This window comes from Sinohyriopsis cumingii, chromosome 6 (assembly GCF_028554795.1).
Source record: "Sinohyriopsis cumingii isolate HCF-2022 chromosome 6, ASM2855479v2, whole genome shotgun sequence".
Taxonomy (NCBI): Eukaryota; Metazoa; Mollusca; class Bivalvia; order Unionida; family Unionidae; genus Sinohyriopsis; species Sinohyriopsis cumingii.
Genome location: NC_142966.1, coordinates 44,674,495 through 44,689,882, shown reverse-complemented (window position 1 = coordinate 44,689,882; position 15,388 = coordinate 44,674,495). Strand labels below are relative to the sequence as shown.

The 15,388-nt window shown below is 34.5% G+C and overlaps 1 protein-coding gene across 1 annotated transcript in view; it reads left to right on the top strand.

The window, feature by feature from the left end:
- Window positions 1–1,374: 1,374 nt before the first annotated feature.
- LOC149796829 (transforming growth factor-beta-induced protein ig-h3-like) overlaps window positions 1,375–15,388 on the top strand; it is a 205,823-nt gene continuing 191,809 nt past the window's right edge. Inside the window, exon 1 of the mRNA XM_089960290.1 lies at window positions 1,375–1,789. The gene's annotated coding sequence lies outside the window, so the exon portion shown is untranslated. The remainder of the gene's footprint in view (window positions 1,790–15,388) is intronic.

Below are 15,388 nucleotides of genomic sequence, written 5' to 3'. Positions count from 1 at the left end.
AACCATACACTGGTTTAAGGGACTGGCCACTTAATTTTTTGTTTGCTGGTGTAGGAGTGGGAGTGGGGAGGCTGGGATTTTTTAAAAACAAAATTTCTGGCCTCCAAATAGCTTGAAACGAAATATTTTTACTCAGATTTGTTGAAAAATTAACAAATCCTTTTTATTAGTTGACAGAAATAAATTGTCAAGAGGTAAAAGAACAAACAATCGACTAGTTTGAACAAAAAATATTAGGCACCCCCCCCCCATAAATGGTCAGCGGTTAAAATCAGTTTATCTTGTTTTGTATTACTTTTAAAGTGCACTACTGTTCCTAAAGAGAAAATCCTGCATGAAGATCAGACTTTTGTTAAAAGTGCATCAGTTTTTCTTTGGTATACAGTATATGGTATCTGTGTGTATAATGAAAGGCCATAACAGCAAACCCAGAAATGCCCCCAGCATGAAAAGGTGTGAGCACAAAAACTGAACTCCGCTTTAAACTCCAAAACTGAATAAGTGACATCGCTATCTGTGCACAAATATGCAGCTACATACACATAGGGAAAAAAGGCGATAAAAAATAAATATAAAAAGTCAGAGATCTTTTATTATCCCCACATCTGAAGTTCTTTAACTACACCACGGGGAAATTAACACTTAGAATCTCTTAATATTTTTTTTATATTGTGTTATGAATATGTAAAGATATGAACAATAAGGTATTCCTTGTGTTTTTGTATGTCTCTTCATCCTGCCAAGTTGTAGGAGATCAAACATTTTCATGCTCTTGAGAGTTTTGCAGCTACAGGGTCTGGAGATGATAGAACTTGCTTGGGTTTTCAATCACAGCTGATCAAAAATGATATTACAAAAATAAAGTGTTTCCATTTTCAGGCCAGGCACTGTATTCTTAAAAGTTTTGACTCATAAGCATGGACTGAAATTCAAAATGTTCAAAGTCAATATGTTTAATTAGACTAAAGCTAGAATCAAAGATTACTTAAAATATTTTTTTAAAGTTATGTCTGTAGAATTCTGTTGGCATAGGTGACCCCTAATTATCATCTCTAATATGGGGATTTTGAACCTGAAATTGAGTTTCTTGTTGAAATAAAGTTGGCGAATACAGGACCTTATTTGTTGTCACATGATGAACCAGCAGCTCAGGGTTTATAGTTTCTATTCTATGATATGAGATGATCACTGCAGATCCTAATCGGCTGGTACCTTATGTGAATACAGATCTGGCTGGGTATAAGGCTGAGCTGTCTCTGCTGGGTGCATGTACAGAAGGATGTATACGGTACTACAAGTATTGTAAAAGGCAGCATGGTGATATAGCTCTACAGCTATTTTCTGTGGGATTAAAGTGGTCATGCTTTTGTTTAGAATGGCCCAGTGTGAATACTGCTGTCTTTCTATGCAGCAGGGTCTCACTACAAGGCAACTCTCTCGCACACTTAGAGTATTTTATGATACTCTTTACCTTTGAAAGTTGTAATCCTGTGATTGAGGAGAGCTAGTCGGGGGTTGATTGCTGTCATCTTCAATTCTGAGACATCCTATTCTTTACATATATCGGCAGTGGTGTTGATTTTCTTGATGGTGGCTGGAGCAGTGATCTTTATGATAAGACTGAAAACCTATCTCTTGTGATATTAAAAACCTTAGGGTTTTTTGTTAGAAGTTACAGAAATATTTCATTACAGTTACTTTTGAAAAGATATATTATCCACATAAATGTGGATTTGTGTTTTGGATCTGTGAGCACATGATATTCATATCAAAGAGCCATTTGTTCAAGGTAAGATTATTTAATATCCTGCAGGAACCAAGCCCTTGAGTAGAGATTATTTTATGTTCTAATTTCTTCATAAAATAATTTTGAAGCATGCCTTAATATAGTTAATTTTACAGGCATTTTGGAACCAACACTAAGAATTATATTGAGGCCCAAATTACACAGCTTGATTGGTCTCAAAGTTTTGCAATTAGTGACTGATTTCTTCTTAGAATGATAATATTTTGTTCGTTTGCAAACAATAAAGAACCATTTATTTTACCAAGTTAATTATTTTGTGAGAAAAAATCATTAATGTTCATGAAAGTTTATTATTCTTAAATGCTTTTGCAAGTGTTTTTTTTTTCTTTATGCAGAACATCATTCAATTGCAGCATGATGCTGACAAGAATTAATCATAAATACAATCAAACCTGTATTATCCAGCAGTTGTCTTATTAAAGATTTGGGTTGGTTTGGTGTTTTGTGGCAGAGCAACACAGATAGGTCATTTAGTGCCAATGCAGTTTTTGATAAGTACCTTCTTACAAGGTTTCTGCTTTGGTACTACAGTAGCTGACTTAGGCTGATCTGATGGTAGGATTCAGACCAGGACACTAAACCCTGAGCAACCTTGGCTTCTACCACAGGGAATGTGAATAAGTGACCTCACAAGTCAAAGCATCTTTGGATCCTACCACAGGGAATGTGAATAAGTGACCTCACAAGTCAAAGCAACCTTGGATCCTACCTCAGGGAATGTGAATAAGTGACCTCACAAGTCAAAGCAACCTTGGATCCTACCTCAGGGAATGTGAATAAGTGACCTCACAAGTCAAAGCATCCTTGGCTCCTACCACAGGGAATGTGAATAAGTGACCTCACAAGTCAAAAGGGTTCTTATGACAGGTACATTTATTCTGATGGGGACCATCCAAAAGTAGCTGTTGAAAAATAATTGTTGCCTAATAATGTGATGTTTAAGATAAGTAATAATGTAAATATTTTATACTCCAGAAAGGATCAGCAATATCCCATTGGGTAGTATGCCAGACTCCTGACCAAGAGGGTGCAGGTTTGAATCCTACCATTGGATTTATCTTGGTCTTTTAGTTTGTTCTTAAGCTGATATTTTGCTCAGGTCGTCTTGGCACTAAATACCCTATGTGTGTTGATGTGTCATACAAAACCAAACCTAACCTAAACCAATGCAGTCTGGACAAATTAATGGTCAAACTGACTGAATTTATTTGTTTCTGTAGGATATTTTTAGCAAAACATTTGTGAACAAGTTCCTTCTAGTATTTCCATACAGATATTAATGGATGCATAGAATACCTTTTTATTTGAAAGAAATTAAAATTATTTTATGAAATGAAAATGGTTTCTTTAACTTTAAATTTTATCTGCCGAGGATTGAGAAAAGAATGTGTAGAAAATTGCACTGAATTTATATATATATATATATATATATATATATATATATATATATATATATATATATATATATATATATATATATATATATATATATATATATATATACATACATACATACATACATACATACATACATAGTGATATGGACATGTACAGTTTGTATTTACATTGTGACTTAGAAAGTGTGACCAGTCAACCTAGGGACAATTGGCAGGTTGTACTTATCTTGATAAAACTGTCAGTCAGTACTTATCAGTGATCATTGGACTGCTGGCCTTAACACTGTAAGACCAATTGACAATTGTGTCATGATTATTCTTCAATTGCATGTTTGTCTGAACTCTGACATATGGACTTTTATTTGTCTGAACTCTGATATATGGACTCTTATTTGTCTGAACTCTGATATGTGGACTTCTATTTGTCTGACCTCTGATATGTGGACTTATATTTGTCTAAACTCTGATATGTGGACTTTTATTTCTCTAAACTCTGATATGTGGACTTTTATTTTTCTAAGCTCTAATATATGGACATTTTTTTATCTGAACTCTGATATATGGACATTTATTTGTCTGAACTCTGATATATGGACATTTTCTACTAACATTCTACATACCAGTTCCTAATCTTTGGATTTTTTTGTGCAAATCTAGACCAAAATGTTAAGAATGAGTCTGAGTGGTGTTGAAGTATGAATGAAAATTTTTACAAAAGAAATCTTAATTTTTAAAGAATCTGATATGTTTATGAGTAGATTGAATTTCGTTATGTTGTATGGGTTGCATTTTATTATTTATTCAGTTTTGTATTAAAAAAATGAATTTGTTGATATTGAAAAGAAGAATAATTTATAAAAAAAATTAATTTTATATTAAATTTTGTATTTATTTTGTATTTATTCAAAATGCTTTTTTAAAATAAAAGTTTAAGCCTACAAATTTTTATATAAAATGTACATAAAAATGTATCACATACAATGATTTCAAATTTAGAAAGGTTACAACACTATCCATGTGGTTAAATGATTAGTACTGTATTTTTTTTTAAATAGTCTCAGAAAGTGTGTTAGTATTAATTATATTTAGAATAAAACAAAAATGACACAAATTTCAAGTTATTTTGTGTCAATTTCAGTTTGGTAATTCATTGGTCCAGTTTGGTTATTCATTGGTCCAATTAGGTAATTTGTCAGGCCAATTTGGTAATTCTTTGGTCCAGTTAGGTAGTTCATTGTACCACTGATTCACTATGATGATTGGGATAGGAATCAGAAAATGTAACTAATTTTAATGGAATGCCATGACTGTCTTATGTGGTGTATCCTCATTGTATTTGATGGATTATTATTTATATTCAGTGATATTATCATTGTATGTAGTGATGGCCTCTTTAAGACACTGTTAGAAGGTGGAATGATATGAGATCTCTCACTACATATGGTGCATTGGTTATTGTTATCTAGATGATTGACCCTGGTGTTATTGCACAGATCAAGTAAATAATAAAATAAAATATGAAATTAATGATGGAATAACAGAGATCTGAGCAGAGATATAAAATAAAACGAAATGACTCCCTGTATGTAAAATATTACAATTTTATCAATTACATAAACATAATGATATTGAGCAAGACATTTGAATAATTCTCTTTCTCTTAGAAACATAGTTAAAAAATTTATATGAAATTAAGTTAGCTGTTCTGTTATACTGATAGAATACATTTTATGATGTAATCAAGTGTGTCCTTGGGGGCTTGTTGAATCCATGATTTTGTTGATCACAAGTCTTTTCTAACTTAGCTATTACAGATGGCTGTATGTCTAAGGACCAAGCAAGGTATGTTATGGCCCCTGTCTGGCTAAGGACCAAGTGGGTTTATATGTTTTGGCCCCATGTCTATCTAAGGACTAAGTGGGTTTATATGTTATATTATACGTTATTACATTATGGCCCCATGTCTGTCTAAGGACTAAGTGGGTTTATATGTTGTGGCTACATGTCTATCTAAGGACCAAGCAGGTTTATATGTTATGGCCCCATGAGTAGCTAAAGACCAAGTGAGTTTATATGTTATGGCCCCTTATGTCTATCTAAGGACCAATCAAGTTTGTATGTTATGGCCCCATGTCTATCTAAGGACCAAGCAAGTTTACATGTTATGGCCCCATGTCTATCTAAGGACCAAGCAAGTTTATATGTTATGGCCCCTTATGTCTATCTAAGTACCAAGCAAGTTTATATGTTATGGTCCCATGTCTATCTAAGGTGCAAGCAAGTTTATATGTTATGGTCCCATGACTATCTAAGGACCAAGCAAGTCTATATGTTATGGCCCCATGTCCTGCTAAGGACCAAGTGAGTTAATATGTGATTGCCCCTTATGTTTATCTAAGGAGCAAGCAAGTTTATATGTTAATGCCCTATGAGTAGCTAAGGACCAAGTGAGTTTATATGTTTTTGGCCCCATGTCCTGCTAAGGACCAAGTGAATTATATGTGACGGCCCCTTATTTCTATCTAAGGAGCAAGCAAGTTTATATGTTATGGTCCCATGAATAGCTAAGGACCAAGTGAGTTTCTATGTTATGGCCCCATGTCCTGCTAAGGACCAAGTGAGTTTATATGTGATGGTCCCTTGTTTGGCTAAGGACCAAGTGAGTTTATATGTTATGGCCCCTTATGTCTATCTAAGGACCAATCAAGTTTGTATGTTATGGCCCCATGTCTATCTAAGGACCAAGCAAGTTTACATGTTATGGCCCCATGTCTATCTAAGGACCAAGCAAGTTTATATGTTATGGCCCCTTATGTCTGTCTAAGTACCAAGCAAGTTTATATGTTATGGTCCCATGTCTATCTAAGGTGCAAGCAAGTTTATATGTTATGGCCCCATGACTATCTAAGGACCAAGCAAGTCTATATGTTATGGCCCCATGTCCTGCTAAGGACCAAGTGAGTTAATATGTGATTGCCCCTTATGTTTATCTAAGGAGCAAGCAAGTTTATATGTTAATGCCCTATGAGTAGCTAAGGACCAAGTGAGTTTATATGTTTTTGGCCCCATGTCCTGCTAAGGACCAAGTGAATTATATGTGACGGCCCCTTATTTCTATCTAAGGAGCAAGCAAGTTTATATGTTATGGTCCCATGAATAGCTAAGGACCAAGTGAGTTTCTATGTTATGGCCCCATGTCCTGCTAAGGACCAAGTGAGTTTATATGTGATGGTCCCTTGTTTGGCTAAGGACCAAGTGAGTTTATATGTTATGGCCCCTTATGTCTATCTAAGGACCAATCAAGTTTGTATGTTATGGCCCCATGTCTATCTAAGGACCAAGCAAGTTTACATGTTATGGCCCCATGTCTATCTAAGGACCAAGCAAGTTTATATGTTATGGCCCCTTATGTCTGTCTAAGTACCAAGCAAGTTTATATGTTATGGTCCCATGTCTATCTAAGGTGCAAGCAAGTTTATATGTTATGGCCCCATGACTATCTAAGGACCAAGCAAGTCTATATGTTATGGCCCCATGTCCTGCTAAGGACCAAGTGAGTTAATATGTGATTGCCCCTTATGTTTATCTAAGGAGCAAGCAAGTTTATATGTTATTGCCCTATGAGTAGCTAAGGACCAAGTGAGTTTATATGTTATGGCCCTATGTCCTGCTAAGGACCAAGTGAGTTTATATGTGATGGCCCCTTATGTCTATCTAAGGAGCAAGCAAGTTTATATGTTATGGTCCCATGTCTATCTAAGGAGCAAGCAAGTTTATATGTTATTGCCCCATGAGTAGCTAAGGACCAAGTGAGTTTATATGTTATGGCCCCATGTCCTGCTAAGGACCAAGTGAGTTTATATGTAATGGCCCCTTATGTCTATCTAAGGAGCAAGCAAGTTTATATGTTATGGCCCCATGAGTAGCTAAGGACCAAGTGAGTTTCTGTGTTATGGCCCCATGTCCTGCTAAGGACCAAGTGAGTTTATATGTGATGGTCCCTTGTTTGGCTAAGGACCAAGTGAGTTTATATGTGATGACTTCTTGTCTGTCCGTAGACCATATAAATTATGTGTCCTTAGTCATGAAGCAGTTACAATGGTATTTTATGTAACAATCGAATATGAATTGTGTCTAAATGCAGAGCTTTTGTCAAGCATAAACCATTTCAACTTCTATTTTATGCTTAAGCATAAGGAAATTTAACAGGGCTTTAAAAACTATTTCCAGTTTAATTCATAGTTTGCATACATATAATGTAGATATGATATCAGACTGAAGTCTTTCATACAGGCCACTGATATGCAATCAAGATACTGCACTTATTAAATTGATATCTCACTGAGAAACTGCACACAGGATGTTTATCTCAATCAAGATATTGCATGCATTCAACTTCAGTTGTCAATATGCCTAATCAAGTTTTGGAAATGTGCCAAATCATTGCTAATTAAGCCACACAGTTTTTTCCTTTTATGCTTTGGGTGACTTCCATATCTTGTGTATGCAGTGTAAACAGTATTGATGAATATTTTATTTTGGTTTTTCCATTGACAAGATTTATCTGCTAACATACTTGATAAGTGTTGCATATTAAAGCAAGGGAAACAAATCTGGTGTTTATTGATTTCTTGACCATTTGAATCGCTGTCTGCTTTTGAGAGCATATCAAGTTTTCTTCAAGTTACCTCCTTGATGTTTGTGATCACCACATGGCGAGAGGCCAATAAATGTGATCCACTGATGGTTGTTGAACAAAATTGTATCAGTGTGTACCCATTGTTTCATCTCATTCCAATGTAATCTGTCCTGTCTGTGATATTCTTAAAAAAAGAAATTGGAAGACATTTTTATTTTGGAGTATAAAAATGGAAAGAATTGTTAATTTGTTGTCATATTGTACAACCATCTACCAATTTGCACTAAAAACAAACATCATTTTTCCATGTATTGTCTGGGACAATAGTTGTTCCATCCAGATTTTTGTAGGACAGTAAACACTCTTATAATCCTTGAAAATAATGATTTGTTAAGTTATGTGAACACTCTTATAATCCATCAAATACTCTTATAGTCCCCAAATACTCTTATAATCCCTCAAACACTCTTATAATCCCTCAAACACTCTTATAATCCCCAGATACTCTTATAATCCCTCAAACACTCTTATAATCCCCAAACACTCTTATAATCCATCAAATACTCTTATAATCCCTCAAACACTCTTATAATCCCCAAAACTCTTATAATCGCTCAAACACTCTTATAATCCCTCAAACACTCTTATAATCCTTCAAACACTCTTATAATCCCCAAATACTCTTATAATCCCTCAAACACTCTTATAATCACTCAAACACTCTTATAATCCCTCAAACACTCTTATAATCCCCAAATACTCTTATAATCCCTCAAACACTCTCATAATCATCCAGAACATTGATTTACTGTGAACACTCTTATAATCCTTGAAAATAATGATTTGTAAAATCACTGTGAACACTCTTATAATCCCCCAAACATTCTTATAATCATCCAAAACACTCCTATAATCATCCAAAACACTCTTATAATCTTCCAAACACTCTTATAATCCTCCAAACACTCTTATAATCATCCAAAACACTCCTATAATCATCCAAAACACTCTTATAATCCTCCAAACACTCTTATAATCCTCCAAACACTCTTATAATCATCCAAAACACTCTTATAATCATCCAAAACACTATTATAATCCATCAAACACTCTTACAATCCCCCAACACTCTTATAATTCCCCAAACATCCTTAAATTCATCCAGAACACTCTTATAATCCCCCAAACATTCTTATAATCATCCAAAACTCTTATAACCTTTCAAATACTCTTATAATCATCTAAAACACTCTTATAATCATCCCAATGTTCTTATAATCCCCCCAAAACTCTTATAATTCCCCAAACATTCTTATAATCATCCAAAACTCTTATAATCTTCTAAACACTCTTATAATCCCCCAGACATTCTTATAATCATCCAAAACACTCCTATAATCATCCAAAACACTCCTATAATCTTCCAAACACTCTTATAATCCTCCAAACACTCTTATAATCATCCAAAACACTCTTATAATCATCCAAAACACTCCTATAATCATCCAAAACACTCTTATAATCTTCCAAACACTCTTATAATCCTCCAAACACTCTTATAATCATCCAAAACACTCCTATAATCATCCAAAACACTCTTAAAATCTTCCAAACACTCTTATAATCCTCCAAACACTCTTATAATCATCCAAAACACTCTTATAATCCATCAAACACTCTTACAATCCCCCAACACTCTTATAATTCCCCAAACATCCTTAAATTCATCCAAAACACTCTTATAATCCCCCAAACATTCTTATAATCATCCAAAACTCTTATAACCTTTCAAATACTCTTATAATCATCTAAAACACTCTTATAATCATCCCAATGTTCTTATAATCCCCCCAAAACTCTTATAATCCCCCAAACATTCTTATAATCATCCAAAACTCTTATAACCTTTCAAATACTCTTACAATCATCTAAAACACTCTTATAATCATCCCAATGTTCTTATAATCCCCCCAAAACTCTTATAATCCCCCAAACATTCTTATAATCATCCAAAACTCTTATAACCTTTCAAATACTCTTATAATCATCCAAAACTCTTATAACCTTTCAAATACTCTTATAATCATCTAAAACACTCTTATAATCATCCCAATGTTCTTATAATCCCCCCAAAACTCTTATAATCCCCCAATCATTCTTATAATCATCCCAAACACTCTTATAATCATCAAAACACTCTTGTAATAAAAAATACACTGATAATCCTCAAAACACACTTATAATCGTTCAAAACACTCTTATAATCCCCCAACACGCTTTTAGTCCCCCCAAACACTCTTATAATCATCCAAAACACTCTTATAATCATTCAAAACACACTTGTAATCCTCAAAACACACTTATAATGATTCACAACACTCTTATAATCCCCCAAACAGTCTTATAATCCTCCAACACTCGTATAATCCCCCAAACATTCTTATAATCCCCCAAGCACTCGTACATACCTCCAACACTCTTATGTTTCCCCAAACACTCTTATAATCCCCTAAACACTCTTATAATCCCCTAAACACTCTTATAATCACTCCACACTCTTATAATCCCCTAACCATTGTTATAATGATCCAGAATACTCTTATAATCCTCAAAACACACTTATAATCATCCAAAACACTTTTTTAATCATCCAGAACACTCTTATGATCCCCAAACACTTATAATCATCCAAAACACTCTTATAATCCCCCCAATACTCTTATGATCATCCAAAAAAAGTGATTCACAGTAAACACCTCTGTAATCCCCCAAAAACATTGATTTGTTAAAGTCATGGTAAATACTGTTACAATGCCCCAAAACATTGATTTGTTAAGTCATGGTAAATACTGTTACAATGCCCCAAAACATTGATTTGTTAAGTCGTGGTAAATACTGTTACAATGCCCCAAAACATTGATTTGTTAAGTCGTGGTAAATACTGTTACAATGCCCCAAAACATTGATTTGTTAAGTCATGGTAAATACTGTTACAATGCCCCAAAACATTGATTTGTTAAGTCGTGGTAAATACTGTTACAATGCCCCAAAACATTGATTTGTTAAGTCGTGGTAAATACTGTTACAATGCCCCAAAACATTGATCTGTTATGTCACAGTAAACACTTTTATAATCACCCCAAACACTTTTATTCCCCCTGAAACATTGATTTGTTCAGTATCGGTAAACACTATTATAATCCCCCAAACAACGATCTATTAAGCAAGAGAAGAAATTCCCCGAGATTCATCATCCTGATTCATTTGAAGGATGAAATTATCATGGAAAATGTAAGTCATAACATCCTTGCATTCTAATGGATGCATTTTCCATTTTCCATTTTCCACACCTGTTGTTCACCACTCAATTTACCATGGAATGAAATACATTTTGCATTGATAAATAATGTTCTTGTCTTGTGAACAAAAGTTCTCCCAAAAATCGTTGTGAGTAATTATATAGGAATTGTCTAAACTTTGACAGGTATGTCAGAGTGCTGTAGAAATGAGTGAGAAGACAGTTATTAGTAGATATTTATCATTTTTCATAAATCTTTGTTGCTTCAAACTGTGAATTTCATGACCTAATGAATAATAATTCTTTTGGTGGAAATTGATGAGACTCTTTTCTCACTCCAGTAATTTAAATAGCAATAAATAAAAAATTTATTTTTATCAAAATCACAAAAATAGGTGCCCACAAAAATAAACATCTACTTGTGAAATTATGTGTATAATGTACTTCTTTATAAAATGGTATACTCTATAGCTCCCATGGACAGCATTATAATGAAGGAGTACTGTATCAGGTACTTCATTATAAGGTAGTCTCAGTATAAAACAGTATACTCTATAGCTCCCATGGACAGAATTATAATGAGAGTGTACTGTGTAATGTGACTCATTAAAAGGCAGTCTTACTATAAGGTGGTATATTCCGATTAATATAGACTGCATTACAGTGAGAGACTACTGTGTCATATGAATCATTATAAGGCCATCTCGTAATAAGGTGTTATATTCTGACTTCAATAGATTACATTATAATGAGGTAGTACTGTACCATGTGTTCATTATAAGATGGTCTCTCTATAAGGCAATATGCTCTATAGCTCCTATAGATAGCATGATAATGAGATAGTACTAAATCTAATATTTCATCATCACCTACTGTGTAGTGTGTAAACTTATGGTGTAATTTTTAATTTTAGTCCTGTAAGTGATCATAAATTTATGTTAGTGATGAATCTCTACATCAGCTGTTTTCTTTGGGAGAGACACAGTTTGTGATCACACTGTGAACACTTTACATTGGATTTGATGTTAATCAGATTACTAAAGTTACAGCCATGTGTACTAGCCTAAAGCAATTGCAAATAGAAATAAGCCTATCATTTTGTTTACACTGTGAAGATTATAAAAACTTGTAAAATGATACACTTGCATTTAAATCACCTTTTTTAGCAGTGTGCTGACAGGTGTAGATCATTGGTACCATATCATATATACTATGTATGTAAATTGAGTCAAACTGCAAACAACAAAGATCCTGATCTGCCATTGCATAGTGCACCTGCAGATCAGGGTCTGTGTTGTTTTTTCTACTGATTATTCCTAATAAATTGAACAGACCTCAATCTGCCAGCAAATTTTGTGACAGCAGATCTGGGTCTGCAAAGTTGGACTTGACTTATAAGCAGTGTACATATGGTATGTATACTTGTTTATAGGATAAAACCTTCAGATGTATTTTTCAACAGCATACACCTTGTTCTAATAATTGAATAGATCATTGTAGGATAGTTCTCTGTATGGACAGGGTAGGGGTTGCAAAAATGAAACTTGAGGAAAAACAATTCCTTCATTTTCCTCATTCAAACACACCTCATTTCCAATGAATAATACATTTCTGATTAGTGAATATTAAGTCACAGAGGATTATTTATTTAGAAGCTTCTGTGTTTTGGAGACAGGTGCTTCCTCCATCCATCAAGTTTGACAAAATCTGGTTAATATGGCCACTTATGTTCAATATAAATTCCTATAGGAACAATAAAATTGTGAATCCAACTACAATAAAAAAATTAAAAAAATAACTCAATGGCTGATTGTTATGAGTGAATGTGTGTGTAAAGGATAGAGAGAAGGATGAAACATGTCTGTGTATATAACATTGTTATCGTGTGTGTGTGTGATTTGGATTTGTTGTTGTAGCTTTAACAATTTTTCAGTCACATCACTATGATGCCTGCACTGTGGCAGTTTATAGTAAAGTCTAGCACTCTGCCATGATGCCACAGCCATGTAGCACGATGTCCCACCCAGTCACATTTTCTTGACACAAGTCTGATCAGTTCTAACACTGACCTCTTAATGGTAAGTGCTAGAAAGGCGGCTATTAGTACCATTTTTATAAGTCTTTGGTTTGACTCAGCCTGGGTTGGAACCCATGACCTCCCGCATCTGAGGTGGTTGCTCTAACCACTAGGCCACTGGAGCTGTCTTTTCATGTTGTTGGCATTGGAGAGTTTGTATACATGTGTACATAAAAGATAGAGAGAATGATGAAGCATAACTTGTGTCTGTGTATAGCATTGTTATGGTGTGTTATGTTTGCACTGGTGAGTTTGTGAATTTAGTGAAGCACAGGGGGAGAGATGTGTCTGTGTACAGTGTTATTGTGTTGCAGGCATTGGTGAGTTTGTGAATTAGAGAGAGAGAGATGTGTCTGTGTACAATGTTATTGTGTTGCAGGCATTGGTGAGTTTGTGAATTTAGTGAAGCAGAGAGAGAGAGAGAGAGATGTGTCTGTGTACAATGTTATTGTGTTGCAGGCATTGGTGAGTTTGTGAATTTAGTGAAGCAGAGAGAGAGAGAGATGTGTCTGTGTACAATGTTATTGTGTTGCAGGCATTGGTGAGTTCATGAATTTAGTGAAGCACAGAGAGAGAGAGATGTGTCTGTGTACAATGTTATTGTGTTGCAGGCATTGGTGAGTTTGTGAATTTAGTGAAGCACAGAGAGAGAGAGAGATGTGTCTGTGTACAATGTTATTGTGTTGCAGGCATTGGTGAGTTTGTGAATTTAGTGAAGCACAGAGAGAGAGATGTGTCTGTGTACAATGTTATTGTGTTGCAGGCATTGGTGAGTTTGTGCATGTGTATGTGTAAAGGATAGAGAGAAAGATTAAACATATAGTTGTGTTTGTATAAAAAAATTGTTATGGTGTGTTATGTTGGCATTAGTGAGTTTGTGTTATGTTGGCATTAGTGAGTTTGTATATGTATGTATGTATGTATGTATGTATGTATGTGTGTGTGTGTGCACATGCATGCATGCATGCATGGATGTATGTATGTATGTAAAGGATAATGAGAATGTTGAAACAGCAGTGTATGTGTATGATATTGTAATGCTGTGTTATGCTAGCAATGGTGTGTTACATTATGTGTGTGTGTGTGTGTGTAAAAGATATTATTAGTAAAAGATATTATTATTACAGCATTACATGACTGGTGATATTTGTCTAAAGTATATTAATACACTGAGCACTGTACTAACTTTTGGGCTACTGGTTATGATTTAATGACCCCCCCCCCCCATCCCAGTCCCACTTCTCCAGGGATAAAGAGTTATTTTTAAATAAGCCTCCCACTAGGTTACAACCAGTGTCTTGTGTTTACCTTCCAACTCATGTATAAACAACAGTTGCATCAAGGAAAACATTTAGTCTGACAGGTTTTTTTTGGGGTGGGTATTATTGGCCGGGTTGTCTTATTCTGTAGGGTCAAACAGGTGTTCTTAATCATCTAAATTTAGTAACTTATTGTATAGTGAAGGTCAAGTCTAACAAAAGGGGAAATATTGCTATCATTTGTACCATTTCCATTGTGAGGTATACAATACATAGGTACAGGCCAAGTCAGTGTAACAATATATCATATACAATATATCATATACAGTCTATTTGCTTATAAGCTGAGTCATACTGCAAACTACAAGGATCTTGATCTGCCATAACATAATCTGTCTGCAGATCAAGGTCTATTTTTTTTGTTCTACTGATTACTCCTAAGAAACTGCATGGACCCAGATCTGGTGGCTGGCACATTATGCGCCAGCAGATCTGAATCTGTGCAGTTTGTAGTCGGACTGATCTTATAAGCAAGTTCATACAGTAATACAAATTGTTTCATTGTTGTAAATGTAGATGGTTCAGATGAAAATGTGCATGTTAGATAACCATTAGTTTGTGGATTATTAGCAGATGGCTGATGATTTTAATAAGGCGGCAGCAGAGGTGTAAAAAAAACACACAAAAAACAATTACATTTGAAGAAATCATACAAATTATTATGAGATAATTGTTAAAAAGCCCATTTTTACCTTAGCATGTTGTGTACATTGGTATACATGAGGGTGCCTGTTGTTTTAGTTTATGGGAATATGAGCCCTCTGCCTTATGAGATGTAAGTATTATGGAAGCTAAAACATTTTCCGATATTCATACACTATTTGCTTCTGATATGGTACTATCCATTTCAG